The sequence below is a fragment of the Lontra canadensis genome, unplaced genomic scaffold (assembly GCF_010015895.1).
Source record: "Lontra canadensis isolate GAN:19392208 unplaced genomic scaffold, GSC_riverotter_1.0 scaffold3, whole genome shotgun sequence".
Classification (NCBI taxonomy): Eukaryota; Metazoa; Chordata; class Mammalia; order Carnivora; family Mustelidae; genus Lontra; species Lontra canadensis.
This window is the reverse complement of record NW_022630997.1, coordinates 51,101,642-51,117,937: the sequence shown is the minus strand read 5'-3', so window position 1 is coordinate 51,117,937 and position 16,296 is coordinate 51,101,642. Positions and strand designations below refer to the sequence as shown.

Below are 16,296 nucleotides of genomic sequence, written 5' to 3'. Positions count from 1 at the left end.
CTCAACTGATGTAGAAAAAGCATTTGACAAGGTTCAATAAACTTTTGTGACAAAAACACACAACAAACTAGGAATGGAAGAAAACTACCTCAACATAATAAAAGCCATATAAGAACATTCTACAATTAATACCATACTCAATGGTAAAAGACTGCAAGCTTCTTCACTAAGATGAAAAACAAGGATGCTCACTTTTACTACATGCTGAATATGGTATTGGAGTTACAGACAGAAAATTAGACAAGGAAAAAAAGACAAAATTGGAAAGAAAAATTATGTTTGCAGATGACATGATCACATATGTAGAACACTCTAAATACTTCACATAAAGAGAAAAAACTGTTAGAATAAATGAATTCAACAAAGTTGCAGGATATGAAATCAACATATAAAAATCAGTTGCATTTTGGGGCACCTGGGTGGCTCAGTCAGTTATGTGCCTGACTCTTGATTCTGGCTCAGGTCATGATCTCAGGGTTGTCAGATTAAGCCCCGTGTTGGGCTCTGTGCTGGGCATGGAGACTGCTTAAGATTCTTTCTCTCCCTCTCCCTCTACCCCTTATCCCCACTCCCTCTCCAAAAGGGAAAAAAAAAGATCAGCTGCATATCAATACATTAACAATGAGGAACAGGAAAAGGAAATTAAGAAAACAATTCCACTTACAATAGAATTAAAAAGAATAAAATTCTTAAGAATTAACTAAAGAGGCAAAAGACTTACACACTGAAAGCTACAAAATGTTGCTGAAAAAAAATTAAAGACATAATGGAAAGACATCTTGTGTTCAACGGACTGGAAAACTTAATACTGTTAAGATGGTGATACTACCCAAAAGGATCTAGGATATGATTTGGTATAATATCAAAATTCCAAAAGCCATTTTTTTTCAGAAACAGAAAAATCCTAAAATTCATATGGAATCTCAAGGGACCCAAAGAGACAAAACAACCTTGTAAATGAAGAATAAACTTGGGAGGACAAACACTTCCTGATTTTAAACTTACTACAAGCCTAAAGCAAACAAAACAGTGTGGTAGTGGAATATAGACACACAGACCAATGAAATGGAACAGAGAACCTGAAATAAACTCTCATATACCCTGTCAAATCATTTTTTGCCAAGGGTTCCAAGACCATTCAATGAAAAAAGACCAGTCTTTTCAACAAATGGTACTGGGAAAACCATACTACATGCAAAAGAATGAAGCTGGATCCTTGTCTTACTCTATGTCAAAAAATCCTGGATTAGGGGCGCCTGGGTGGCTCAGTGGGTTAAGCCTCTGCCTTCGGCTCAGGTCATGATCCCAGGGTCCTGGGATCGAGCCCCGCATCGGGCTCTCTGCTCCGTGGAGAGCCTGCTTCCTCCTCTCTCTCTACCTGCCTCTCTGCCTACTTGTGATCTCTCTCTCTGTCAAATAAATAAATAAATAAGTTAAAAAAAAAAAAGACCACTTTAAAAAAAAAAAATCGTGGATCAAAGTACTAAACACAAGAACTAAAACTATAAAAAAAAAAAAAAAAACAGCACACACAAGCTTCACAGCACGGGATTTGGCAGTGACTTCTTGAATACAGGATACCAAAAGCACAGGCAACAAAAGAAAAAAGATAAACTGACTAGATGAAATTAAAAACTTTTGTGCACCAAAGGATACTATCAAGAGTATGAAAAAATAACCCACAGAACGAGAAAATAATTGCAAGATCATTCTGATAAAGCATTAATATCCAGAATATATAAAGAATTCTACCAAAGAAAAACAATCCACCTAATTTTAAAATGAGCAAAAAAATTAGAATTAACATTTCTCCAAAGAGGATATACAAATGGCGAGTAAGTACCTGAAAAGATGTTCAACATCACTAGTCATTAGGGAAATGCCAATCAAAACCACTTTACATCCATTAGGATAGCTATTTAAACAAACACACACAACGGCTCGGAAAAGAACAAGTGTTGACGAGGATGCTGAGAAACTAGAACCCACACACATTGCTGGTGGTGGTGTTGCTGCTAAAGAAAACAGTATGGTGGTTCCTCACAACACTAAACAGAGAATCACCATCACAAGACCTAGCAGCTCCTCTTCTGAACTGAATTACGAGTATGGATTTGAAAAATATTTGTACATCAGTGTTCAGAGTTGCATTTTTCACAATAGCCAAAAGGTTTAACTTGAGTTGTCAAGTGTCCATCAACAGATGAATGGATAAAGAAAAAGGAGTATATACATGCAAGAGAATATTATTCAGTCTTTTTTTTTTTAAAAGATTTTATTTATTTATGAGAGAGAGAGAGCGAGCGAGCACAGGCAGACAGAATGGCAGGCAGAGGCAGAGGGAGAAGCAGGCTCCCCGCAGAGCAAGGAGCCCGATGTGGGACTCGATCCCAGGACGCTGGGATCATGACCTGAGCCAAAGGCAGCTGCTTAACCAACTGAGCCACCCAGGTGTCCCTATTCAGTCTTAAGAATGAATGACATTATGCTAAAACACAACTAAACCTTGAAATATTATACTAAGTTAAGTAAGTATTAGGTTCTTCTCCAGGTCCACTGATCACTAAAATATTACATACCTAGACCACAATAATCTGTTGCAGAAATATCATCAAGTGTCACTTTATAATTATACCTTTGGTCCTTAATGACTAAAAAAGAGTTCTTAATTTGCTGTAACAATATTCACTGTCTTTAACAAAAGTTGAAGGGGCATATGGGTGGCTCAGATGGTTAAGCACCTGCCTTGGACTCAGGTCTTTGTCCCAGGGTACTAGGATTGAGCACCGAGTTGGGTTCCCTGCTCAGTGGGGAGCCTGCTTCTCCCTCTCCCTGTGCCTTTAACTCCTGGCTTGTGCTCTCGTGTGCTCTTTCTCTCCCAAATAAATAAATAAATAAAATCTTTAAAAAGCAAAAGTTGTATGCTACTTAATTCTCTTATAGTTTCAGAAATTTTTGTGAGGAAAAGTTTCCCTTCAAGAATAACATACTTAGGGGCGCCTAGGTGGCACAGTGGGTTAAGCCTCTGCCTTCAGCTCAGGTCATAGCATGGTGCCATTTAATACACTGGAACAGTTTACCAACTACACACTGTTTTAAAAGTTAAATATTGGGTGGTGGGGTTATGGACACTGGGGAGGGTATGTGCTATGGTGAGTGCTGTGAAGTGTATAAACCTGGCAATTCACAGACCTGTACCCCTGGGGCTAATAATACATTATTTGTTTATTAAAAAAAATTATTAAAAAAAAAAAAGGTAAATATCTTACCGAGTATTCATATTGCCTTGATGACAAGATTCAATCTTAGCAATGACAATTTAGGGAAGAAATAAAACCTACATTCGATATATACAAAGCCATTTTACATTAAACGGCAATGATTAACTTTATCCATACATCACCATGCTACTTCCTTCTTTGACATTCCTCTAAGCCTAAAGATGTTTTCTGAATCATAAAACTAATAATTTTGACAGATGGATCAGATGTGTCAGTTCCTAAATGATAGTCTTTCATGAATTAGCCACACAGACCTCTCCTAGTTTCGAGAAATTCTGAAATCTATTCTAGGAATATTGAGTTAGTTTCTACTGCATGTTCTACCGTTTCTACATTCTCTGGCATGTGATTGGGAAATCTTCTATGTTAAAAATACGTAATGTTCAGAGCAATATGGTAACATAGCAGATACTGTAAGATATCTGAAATGATGATGAAGAAGCCAAATTCAACTACAACTTTAAGCACCTGCCATTATATCACTATACATAATTCTAACTAAAGAAATAATTAGGGGCACCTGGGTGGCTCAGTTGGTTAAGTATCTGCCTTCGGCTCAGGTCATGATCCCAGGGTCCTAGGATCAAGCCTCGTATTGGGCTCCCTGATCAGTGTGAAGCCTGCTTCTCCCTCACCTACTCTCCCTGCTCTGTTACCCTCTCTCTCCGTCTGTCTCTCAGTCAAATAAATAAATAAAAATCTTAAAAAAAAAAAAAAATTAGATGGCAGGTCTCTTCACTAAAAGTTTTCAAGGGTAACCGAACCCATTCAAAGGGTTGGTTAGTAAGGTTAAAATACCCCGGGGCGCCTGGGTGGCTCAGTTGGTTAGGCGGCTGCCTTCAGCTCAGGTCATGATCCCAGGGCCTGGGATCGAGCCCCACATCGGGCTCCTGGCTCAGCGGGGACCCTGCTTCTCTCTCTGCCTGCCACTACCTCTGCTTGTGATTTCTCGCTCTCTCTCTGACAAAGAAACAAAAATCTTAAAAAAAAAAAAAAAAAATCTCTTAATACTTATCCTTGTGTTTTTCACTCTAACTCTATCAGGGTATAAGCAATTTTCTACAGGCTACATGCAGTGGGATAGCACTGTTCTGACAGGTAATGGCATATCTACTTGTATGTCCTAACTCTTGAGTTTTAATTCTTTTTTGTTTGTTTGGTTTTTTTTTAGTTTTAATTCTTAATACAGCAAATGTCAATAGAGTAAAAACTACAAAAATGAAAGTTCTAATATTTAAGAGTTTAAAGGAATACTAAGACTGAAAAGTTTTACACAAGTAAGGTCACATACTTTGCAGGCAGACTACCACTAATATATTGTCACTTGATATTCCAGTGACAAACAAATCACTTTTGATGTGAACTACTTATGAGCTGTGCCTTAATTTCAAAAACAGTAAAATGTGGAATATGTGTATCTTAAAATCAAAGAAAAGTAGTCCTTCCAGATTCATAAATACTGTGTAAAATGCTGTTAAACTGGATTTTGTCTTTCAAAAACAAATAGACTAATACTATATATATAATTTGATTAGAAGTTGGTCTTCTCATTTGAGTCAGTTCAAGCAACACCAAATACCATTTTTTTAATTTCAAGTTTTTATTTAAATTCAAATTAGTTAAAATAAATGGTAAAATTGGCTCAGGTATAGAACTTAGTGATCTCTCACTTACATGTAACACCTAGTGCTCATCACAACAAATGACTTCCTTAACAACCATCATTCATTTAGCTCATCCCCAGCCCATCTCCCACTCTCAACCCTCAGTGTGTTCTGTATTGTTGAGTCTCTCATGGTTTGTTTCCTTCTTTCCTTTTTTTCTTTTCCCTTTCCCATATGTTCACCTGCCCTCTTTCTTAAATTCTACATATGAGTGAGATTATATGGTATTTGTCTTTCTCTGACTTGTTTCATTTAGCATAATACACTCCAGGTCCACCATGTCTTTGCAAATGGTAAGAGTTCATTCTTTTTGATGGCTGAGTAATATTCCATTGTGTGAGTGTGTGTGTGTGTGTGTGCACACACACACACATAGCATCTCTTCTTTATCCATTCATCAATCAGTGGGCATTTGGGCTCTCTCCATAGTTTGGCTACTATTAATGCTGCTCTAAACATCAGGGTGCAGCATGTGTCCTTTCAAATCTGTATTTTTGTATCCTTTGAGTAAATACCTAGTGGTGCAATTACTGGGTAATAGGGTAGTTCTATTTTTAACTTTAAGGAACCTCCACACTGTTTTCCAGAGTGGTTGACACTAGTTTGCATTCTTACCAACAGTGTAAGGGTTCTCCTTTCTCCGCATCCTCGTCAACATCCACTGTTTCCTGTTTTATTAATTTTAGCCATTCTGACAGGTGTGAGGTGGTATCTCATCATGGTTTTGATTTGTCTTTCCCTGATGATGAGTGTTGTTGAGCATCTTTCAATGTATCTGGTATTTATCTGGATATCTTCTTTGGAAAAATATCTGTTCATGTCTTCTACCCATTTCTTAACCGGACTATTTATTTGGGGGCTTTTGAGTTTGATAAGTTCTTTATAGATTTTGAACACTAACCTTTTATCAGATATGTCATTTGCAAATATTTTCTCCCATTCTGTAGGTTATCTTTTAGTTTTGTTGATTGTTTCCTTCATTGTACGGAAGTTTTTGCCAAAGCAATTTTGAAAAAGAAACTCAAGGTATATTACAAAGCTGTAATCATCAAGACAGTTTGGTACCAGCACAAAAACAGAAATATAGATCAATGGAACAGAACAGAAAACCCACAAAAGGACCCACAACCATATGGCCAACTAATCTTCCACACAGAAGGAAATAGCAGCTAATGGAAAAATGTCTCTTCAACAAATAGTGTTGGAAAAACTGGACAGCAACATGCAGAAGAATGAAACTGGACCACTTTCTCACATCATTCACAAAAGTAAATTCAAAATGGATGAAAGACCTAAATGTGAGACAGGAAACAACAAAAATCCTAGAGGAAAACACAGGCAGCAACCTCTTTGACTTCAGCCATAATAACTTCTTATTAGATACGTCTCAGGAGGCAAGGGAAACAAAAGCAAAAATGAACTACTGGCTCTCTCAAGATAAAAAAGTAATACCATTTTTAACAAATAATAATGTGCTCATCAGTTTGACATCAGAAATTTCATCAGCAAATGAAATTTAGAAGTAAATATGAAATGCATTTTATGATTTCATAAACAGTTGGTTATAATAAGTTTTTAAACTCCAACAAGACTTCCATTTAACACCACGGAACAGTGTGCATAAGAGATTAGCTAATTTTAAATTTCAAAGGATGGGGCAAGACTGACAAGGTCTAAACACTAGGGTGATGATGTTTGGACTTTATTGGAAAAGCAAAAGCGAGCTAATGGGAGACTCAGTATGAGGAATCTGTCCACTGCACAGAATAGACTAGAAAAGGAAGAAACTTGAAAGTAAAAAGACCACTTAATATGCACGTAGGGCAATAAAAGTATAGCCAATGGCAATACAAACTGGGGAGAAAAAACACAGAAGTGGGAGTAGGGAAGTTTGCAATTTAAAGGAAGAAATGAGCAGAACGCCATAAACAGCTACTTTGTTGATGTTGAACAGGCAGAGTGAGTGGCAAGCAGAGGGAGAGAGAGAGAAGTGAAAGGTGAAAGTGAATGAAAGTTTTAAAGCCAGTATGAGACCACTTCAAGTCTCAAAAGGAACACTAATTTCACAGGAAGATAATAAACACTTTAGGAACATTGTATCATACTCAAAGGTGGGGCATTCATATAAATTCATCAAAAAAGAAGATAGATGGGTGCCTGGGTGGCTCAGTTGGTTAAGCATCTGCCTTCAGCTCAGGTCATTATCTTGGGGTCCTGGGATGGTCCTCTGCCCAGTGGGGAGCCTGCTTCTCCCTCTCCCTCTGCCACTTCCCCTACTTTAGTGTTTCCTCTCAAATAAATAAATAAAAATCTTGTTTAAAAAGGAGGAGGAGGTGGAGGTAGAGATGGTGGATTCAAACTGAAGGCCAATGCTTAAGCTGCAGACTTGTGACTAATGATGCAACAAGTACCAGTAAATTCTAAAGAGAATAACAAGAGTAAAAAAAGAGAGAGACAAAAGAAAACAGTTAACAAAGGACTGGATCTCTAACACTAAATTAAGAAGCTGGGAGAAATTTTAATCAGGAAAGGAAGAAACCCCCAAGGGACCTGAATCATGAGGCTAACAAAAATCAAAAAAGAGCAAAGTTCAGGGAGAATTTTTTTTTTTTAGAAGATTTTATTTTTAAGTAATCTCTACACCTAGCACAGGGCTTGAACCCACAACCCCAAGATCAAGTGTCACATGCTCTATCGACAGAGTCAGCTGTACCCCAAGGAGAATATTTATTACAGCAATAGAAGAGGCTTGGGTTTTTGTTTTTTGTTGTTACTTTGAAAATCTGTGAATTACTAACCTTTTTTTTTTTTTTAAGATTTTATTTATTTATTTGACAGAGAGAGAGAGAGAAAGAGAGATGTTGAACAAGCAGAGGGAGAGAGAGAAGCAGGCTACAGCTGAGCAAGGAGCCAAATGCCAAGACTCAATCCCAGGACCCTGGGATCATGACCTGGGCCGAAGGCCTCACTTAAAGAAGTAGTATTTCATTCCTTTTCATCAATTTAAACCATAGAGTATTTTCATCAAAAAGTCAAGTGTATGGGAAAATATATATTCAATCATCTCAAGGCCCAATATTGTAGCCTTGGAATATTTATTCTACCACAATTTCTACAATCACAAAAATTCAAATCTTACAAACTCATCTTGATCATCTAAAAAAAAAAAAAAAAAACACTAAATAGAAATCACGTTACTTTAGTACAGAATTGTGGTCCATATAATACAATACAAAAGGTATATCATAATGAAAAATTTCATTAGCTCAGAATTAGGAGCTTTTGGGAGGAATCTGAAATTGATTTCTGCCTAATAAACACTTTATCCCAGGACATTCCAGATAGAAATTGTTAACAGCACAACTCTAGAGTTAGAGAATAGAAAAAACTCTGAATCTAGACTGATTCCATTCACTGACTAGGATAAATGAGAAAACTGAGACCCAAACTATATAAATCAAGTGAAATGTTAAAAGTACTTTTGAGAAATGCTTCATTGAAACTTAAGGTCTTTTATAGTGATCAGTAACATGTATTTATATGTACTTACACACAATTCCTATGTTTTCAAACTAATTTCAAAAGACATTCTATTAACACCTATTTTGTTGGGCTGATTTGAATGAATATAGATGAAATACTATACCTAAAATTTGTAATGTATTAAGAAATATGTAATCCAAAACATTTATTAATTCTAAAGAGGTCTACCAGCCAATAAACCCAAAAGTCAGATTTCACTGTATTCATACTTTTTAATGAGAGATATAAGCATTTGTCTACGCTGCTCAAATATAACACAAAATCCTGTAAGACTCCCAGTTCCAACTGATTAAGAAATGTGGACTGGACTGTATTCTAGCTCAGAACTTTAAGCCCTATGTCTAACCAAACAGTAAAAGGATAACATGCTGTTTTCTACTAATTAACCACTTATTCCATAATTAAATCAATAGGTCCTACATTATAAAATAAACATAAGATTTTCATCTATGGATTTACTAGAATAATTTTATAACATAGCTACAAAATAAAAAAATTCTACGTGAAAAGACTCCATCCAATTAGATAATTTATATTTTAGTAAACAATCTTAAAGGGCAAATTATGTAATCCTCAAAGATTTATCACATTAAGAACTTTTTATCAAAAAAATAGTAAGTTTGTCAAAAATTTACATTAAAACAACTGTTTAACTGAACATCAGGCAGAAATATAATCACTGTCAAATCTTGAAACAAATTAAATTAGTAACTTCTATTACCATTAAATCACCACCATTAAAAAAGATTAGAATAGGGGTATCTGGATGGCTCAATCAGTTGTCTAACTCTTGATTTCCGTCAGGTCATGAGCTCAGGGTAATTAAACTAAGCCCCATGTAGGATTCCATGGTGCATGTAGAGCCTGCCTAAGATTCTTTCTCCTTTAAAAGTTTAAAAAAAAAAAAAAAAAAAAAAGATTCTCTTGCTCCCTCTGCCCCTCCCCCCATGCATGCACTTGCTCTAAAATAAAAATGAATTTAAAAGATCGCTATTAATTTTTAAATAACAATACCTCATCCTAAACCCTTCCAACTAGATGGGTTTTAGAGTTCAAAATTTAGTTTTATAAAGTTACATAGGGCATATAATAGTAGTAGTTGAATACGATGACACAGTGCATATATCACATGTATATTACATGTAAAAGTATCTACATTGTATGTGGAGTTTAGAGCAGCATCCTAAAATTAAGCACATTAATATTTCTCTCAAAAAACAAGATTATTCAGTTTATATTAGATTTTACTTTTTAAAAAGTTATTTAGTCAGGTTTTCCTAGTGAATCATTAAAAATACTCTGTTAGTACAAAAGAATCTGAGTTTCAGAATTGCGGATAAAGAAGAGTATACTGATAAGATATTCATCTATAACACATTCATCTATAACACAGAGTAGAAACATACAACATTTATGGTATATGACCTAAAAACTAAAAGTTAATTTCTTGTTTAATTCTTTTTTTTTTTTTAAGATTTTATTTATTTGTCAGAGAGAGAGAGAGAGTGTGTGAGCACAAGCAGGGAGAACAGCAGGCAGAGGGAGAAGCAGGCTCCCTGCTGAGCAAGGAGCCCAATGTGGAGGCTCAATCCCAGGACCCTGGAATCATGCCCTGAGCCAAAAGCAGACGCTTAACTGACTGAGTCAACCAGTTGTCCCAATTTCTTGTTACTTTCTGAAACACTAAAGATTCCTTTTTCCTGAATTTTTTTTTCTTTCTTTCTCTTTCTTTCTTTCTCTCTCTCTCTTTCTTTCTTTCAACTTTATTTGGCATGACTGAGTAACTCAGTGGGTTAAGACTCAGCCTTCGACTCAGGTCATGATCCCAAGCACCTGGGATCAAGCCCACTTTGGGCTCCTTGCTCAGCAGGGAGCCAGCTTTTCCCTCTGCCTGCTTTTCACCCTGCTTGTGTGCTCTCTCTGTCTCTCTGACAAATAATAAATAAAATCTTTTTTAAAAACTAGAAAAAGATTTTATTTATTTGAGAGAGAGAGAGAACGCACGACCGCACAACACACAAGCAGAGGAGAGGGAGAGGGAGAAACAGACTCCCTTGCTGAGCAAGGAGCCTGACATTGGGTTCAATGCCAGGACTCTTGGGATCAATGACTGGAGCTGAAGGCAGACGGGCAACCAACTGAGCCACCTAGGCACCCCCTGAAATTTCTTTTTAATTACAAGGGGATTATAGATTCTTTCTGACATAAAAATTCAAATGCTATTTCTAATTTTCAGTTATTTAGAAAATTAGGTATCTGTATGTCCTACATGCATTAAAACAATTCTTCAAAGGTTTGGGATACATCAAGACACAAAGCAGAATATATCATCTTCCCTGAAAATCATCACTGAAGTTAATGACAAAGGTCTAAATGTCAAATATCAAATAACAAAGAAGATAAGAATGTCATGAAAATGCCCCTTACATGTGCTTCTCAAAAAAATGGAATAGAATATCACCACATTTATCAGTTAAAATGCTTTTAGTTCCACAGAAAAAAAAAAAACGACACAAAGAGACATAAATTTACTCTTCCAAAATGAAAAATCCCACAGGTGAAAAATCCAACAGTGTATTTAGGCTTCAGAAAACAATTTCATCTCCTTGTCAGCTTTGTCCTCAAACTGGTTGACCTTAAAGAATGGAAATAGCTGTGGCAATTTCAGCATCACACACACACAGTACTGTACTTGACTTCATTCTGATTGTACCTAATTAGTTAGGGCCTATCTATACCCATCAATGTAGCCACAGGAATTCAACCACCTGATTATCTAAGCAATACCATGGCCCACAGTTTAGTCAAACACATAATAGATACTGGGGAAATAACCACCAAGATACACAATGCCACAAAAGAAAAAAAAAAGATACTCAAAATTTATAGTAAATAGTAGTAGGTGATGGTTAGATTGTGATGGTTAGTATAAAGTATTCATGGAACTTACGACATTCATTTATCATTCCATGAACATTTATTAAATATCTAAGAGTAAATACTTGATACTGTACTAAACACATAAGGGGACAGAAAATGAGTATGAGTTTGAGAGTTGAAGACCTTCTTTGTATGTAACTTGAAATTAACAAAAGATAATAAATTTATAAACACAGCCTATATGCTTTCAATTACATTGAAATATTGGGACATTTTTACTTTCAAATGCAATGATATCATTATATGAAGGTAAGAACAGAGTTCTCGTGGTAAAATGTCCTTAGTCCAATTAAATTAAAAAATTTAAATTTTAAATAAATTTTAAAATTCTCTATTTAAATTAATGGAACCAAATTATGTGCCAGGATATATGTATGACAGGTCAAAAGGAGGAAAAAAAATACCTCTTTTATTTAATTAATTTTAAACAGAACATACAAATGACACCATTTATGGGGTAATGATTACCTTCTTTTAAAACAAGCTAAGCTAGTCATTAAAACTGAAATGGACAATTTATAAGGTACCACTATAGCCACTATGGACAGCTACAATTTATATACTCCTCTTACTATACCAAAGTCTTTTGGGGTAACAACAATTCAAGAGAGGAGAAAAAAATAGTCTATGTACTCAAATCAGACATAAAAGTCCTCCTACCTACCAGCTAAACAATTTTCCTGATGGTTAACTCATCCAGGTCATACTGAGCAATGAAGTAAAAATCATTCATTCATTCATTGTAAACAGACCAGAAATTAGCACTATCAATACTGCAAGACCATTATAAATTTCAGACTTACCTAAGACTTATCCTAACAAAATTTATAAGAGTATCAAATGTTACCAATTCAACATGAAACTTAAATGAAAAGACAGCTGAACAAAACCATATTAGGACTAAAACTGGAAAAGGACTCCTTACACAAAAAATCACAGGTCACCTTAAATTTCCTAAACATGAAAATTTTCTTTATATTTAAGACTCGTAAGATCTGCAAAATAACTTATATGTACAGGTACAATTTAGAACAGTTTAAAATCTTGTCACTAAGTGACCATCAGAAAATCCCCCAACAAACAAGCAAATGTGTGTGTTTGGTGTGTGAAACAAAATATAATTTTTGTTCCTTTGGGGTAACGAAAAATCTGACATTAAAAATATATATATACACTTTAAACAGAGTTAGCTTGAAACAATGATGCAATCACCCTAAGCATCAAGGTGAGTGGAAAAATGTCTAGATGGCTGGATAAATAAGTAAACAAAGGGTTATAGTTTATGGATGGGAAGTAAAACAAGCAAACAGTAAGTCAATTTTTGCTCTTTAATTAGTATGACAATATTATTCGAAGATGAGTATTATGCAACAGTACTTCTCAACAGACAGCTTCCCTTCTATAATACTATCAGTCTTCCAGAAAATTCTTTAAAAAGTAGGGTAGTAATAATAATCAAAATGTATATACCAAAGCAAGAAACTCTTTTTTTATTTTATTTTATTTATTTATTTGTGAGAAAGAGAGAGAGCCTGAGCAGGGGGAAGGGCAGAGGGAGAAGCAGGCTCCCTGGCTGAGCAAGGAGCCCGATGTGGGACTCGATCTCAGGACCCTGGGATTACAACCTGACCTGAAGGCAGATGCTAAACCAACTGAGCCTCCCAGGGGTCCCAGCAAGAAACTTTCTAAATAATGAGATAAAAACAAAAACAAAAACAAACAAACAAAACAAAAAAACAAAAACAAAAAAATCAATATTCTGAGGACTCGCAATATACTTTATGTATTTCAACTTCAACAAACTGGTCCTACTGAGAATAAAAAACACTCAGATAAAGTCTTTTGTTGGTTAATGTAATTCCAATACAGATAACCAAAAAGGTTTACCAGGCATTTTTTAAAAACCACCAAAAATTATGTAAAATTATTCACACATAGTCCAGTAAAAATTCTATCAATTAAATTCATTTACTCAAAAGATCAGATAGCGATATTATCACTAAAACTCCTGGCATGAAAAAATACAACTAATTTTAGTCTTAATTTATTTGTATGAAATTATTTATGTTCACAGTGTAAAAGAGTATTTTTGCTACCTTGGTGTGGTGGGCAGAATAATGCCATTCCAAAGATGCTCATGTCCTACACCATGAAATCTGTGCCAACACTACATTAGATGGCAAAGGAGAATTAAGATTCAGATGGAATCAAGGTTGTTAATTAGCAGACAAGATTATTTTTCATTATTGGGGTGAACCTAATATTATCACGAGGGCACTTAAAAAGTGGAAGTGAGAGGCAAGAAAATCAGAGTGAAAGGTGCCTAGAGCAAGGAATATGGGATACTTCTTAAAGTCAGAAGAGGAAAAGACATGCATGTTGTCCAGGACCTTCAGAAAAGAACACAGTTCTACCTTCTCTCAATTTTAGTCCACTGGATGCCATGTTAGACTTGTCATCTCCAGAACTATAAATAATCAATTTGTATTGTATAAAACACTAACTTGTATTAGCAGCAGTGACAGAGCATTAATACACATAGCAACTCTTCATATATAAGATCAAAAATAACTGATTAACTTTTGAGATAAAGTATTCCCTAAACTATTTTTTTAACATTTTATTTATTTTATTTTAAAAGAGAGAGAGATGGTGAGAGAGGGAACACAAGCACAGGGGAGCTGGCGAGACAGAACCAAGCTCCCCGCTGAGGAAGGAGCCTCAGATATGGGGCTCAATCCCAGGATGCTGGGATCATGACCTGAGCAGAAGGCAGACCCCTAACAACTGAGCTACCCAGGTGCCCATCCCTAAACTATTTTCAAGTTCTTATAGTTATCCTTTCAAATCATGTGCCATAAAAACATACAACTAAGATTTCTAATACATTTGCAGACTCTAAGTTACATATATTTAACTTAAAAAAAAAAATCAAAAACAAAAACACGGGATGCCTGGGTGGCTCAGTCGTTAAGTGTCTGCCTTCCCCTCAGGTCATGATCCCCAGGTCCTGAGAAAGAGTCCAGCATGTTCCCTGCTCAGCGGGAACCCTGCTTCTCCCTCTCCCACTCCCCCTGCTTGTGTCCCCTCTCTCTCTGTCTCTCTCTCTGTGTCAAATAAAGAAATAAAATCTTAAAAAGGAAGTTGATCTATATTTAAAAAAAAACATAAAAATACCCTGTTTATACCAGCATTTTTCATATAATTCATAAAGCTCTTTGAAATTTATTCTTCAGTAACAAAAGTCTAAAAGGGGTGTCCTGCTGGCTAAGTCAGTGAAGCATGCAACTCCTGATCTCAGGGTTATGAGTTCAAGCACCACCTTGGGTGTAGAGACTGCTTAAAAATAAAATCTTAAAAAAAAGTCTAGAAGGAGAATTATAGTATATTGATGCTAACCTGACCCATGTTTCATTTCATTTCATTTAAGGAATATAAAAGGAAAAAAAAAAGAAAAATGTAAGAACGCTTGGGAATAACTCTGAAATTGTAGGTTCTAGACTGAAAAAACTCAGTTACACCACATAAAAAATTTTTCATATAAAGACTTGTAGACAAAGGAAAACTGCTGGAGGGGCATCTGACTGGTTTTTTAGTCCCAAGAACAAGCACCCCTTGATCCTGGGGTTGTGAGTTCGAGCTCCACAAAGGTGTAAAGAGTGCTTAAATAAAATTAATTTTTTAAAAATAGGAGAAACTGCTGGAGGTTCACATAGTTATGGTTCAAAATGCATTTTTATGTAAAATGTGTATATGGTAAAAAGCAACTATTAAGGACACAATTCAGCAAGTTTTAATACATATAACCCTTGTACCTGTCAAGATACAAAACACTTCCATCACCTGAGACAATTCATTCCTGTTCTTTCTAGTCCCTACCACCATCCACATATACTTTTCATTTTTAAATAGCCAGCTTATCACATTTGTAAAAGGTGATAAACATAAATCCATTCTTTATATCATTTAAATTTCCATGCAATAAAGTTAATATATTTAACTGATAACTTGAGTGTTGTGAGTGATACTCATAATTTAAAACTACATTTCCTTAATTTTCATTCACCTACTAAAATCAAATGCTGTGGAAAACAAAATATCATTCCAGGTTTGCTCCGAAGTAATTTTAAAATGCTAAGCCATAATCCAACTAGCTTCCACATAAAAGCCAAGACAATATTGTATCACAGTAAGAGGAAGAGAGAGAAACTCAGGACATGCCTTTTACACAAAAAGGTTACCAAACTGACACAGTCTACAGAATCATTAAGACAAGAAATTTTTTTAAAGATTTGCTTTTTCTTCCTTCCAGTGAAAATAACCAAGCAAAATCTTCAAAATTAGCTTTTTTCTGCTTATTTCCTATTAGAAATACCTATTAGCAAAACAAGCCTATTTTGCAATATCAAGTCAACATTACTACACTCCCAGTGAAACCATACCAATGAGTACAGTCATGAAACAGGGGTTCACAAAAGCAGTCAGAAACCAAGAAAAATATTAAAATAGATATGCACATGTATAGATAGATATTAAAGTGTATTTGGAAATGTAAACTCACAGATATACAAAAGGAAAGAAAATATTACCGTGTTTGAAGTTTTCAGTAAAAAATTAAATACCCCGAGGCACTACCAATAACCTGGCGAAGATTAGTCAATGCCTAGCCTCTACTCTGCCCCTTCCAACCTGTCCCCAAGTGAAAATGTGCATGGAACCCTATCAAGAGCATATCCCTTCTTGAAATGGCGCACAATCCTACATTACTGAAAGAAAATATTGGCAGTATCATATGAAAGGAAAAGAAAGCAAAGAAAAAGACCCTTAAGGTTCGGCAGGGCATAACATTTTAATTTATAATATTTCTT

At 35.4% G+C, this 16,296-nt stretch overlaps 1 protein-coding gene across 5 annotated transcripts in view; it reads right to left on the bottom strand.

Annotated features, from left to right (window-relative positions):
* The window catches only part of JMJD1C (jumonji domain containing 1C), a 315,528-nt gene that overhangs the window by 240,034 nt on the left and 59,198 nt on the right, over window positions 1–16,296 (bottom strand). The gene's annotated exons all lie outside the window — the stretch shown is intronic.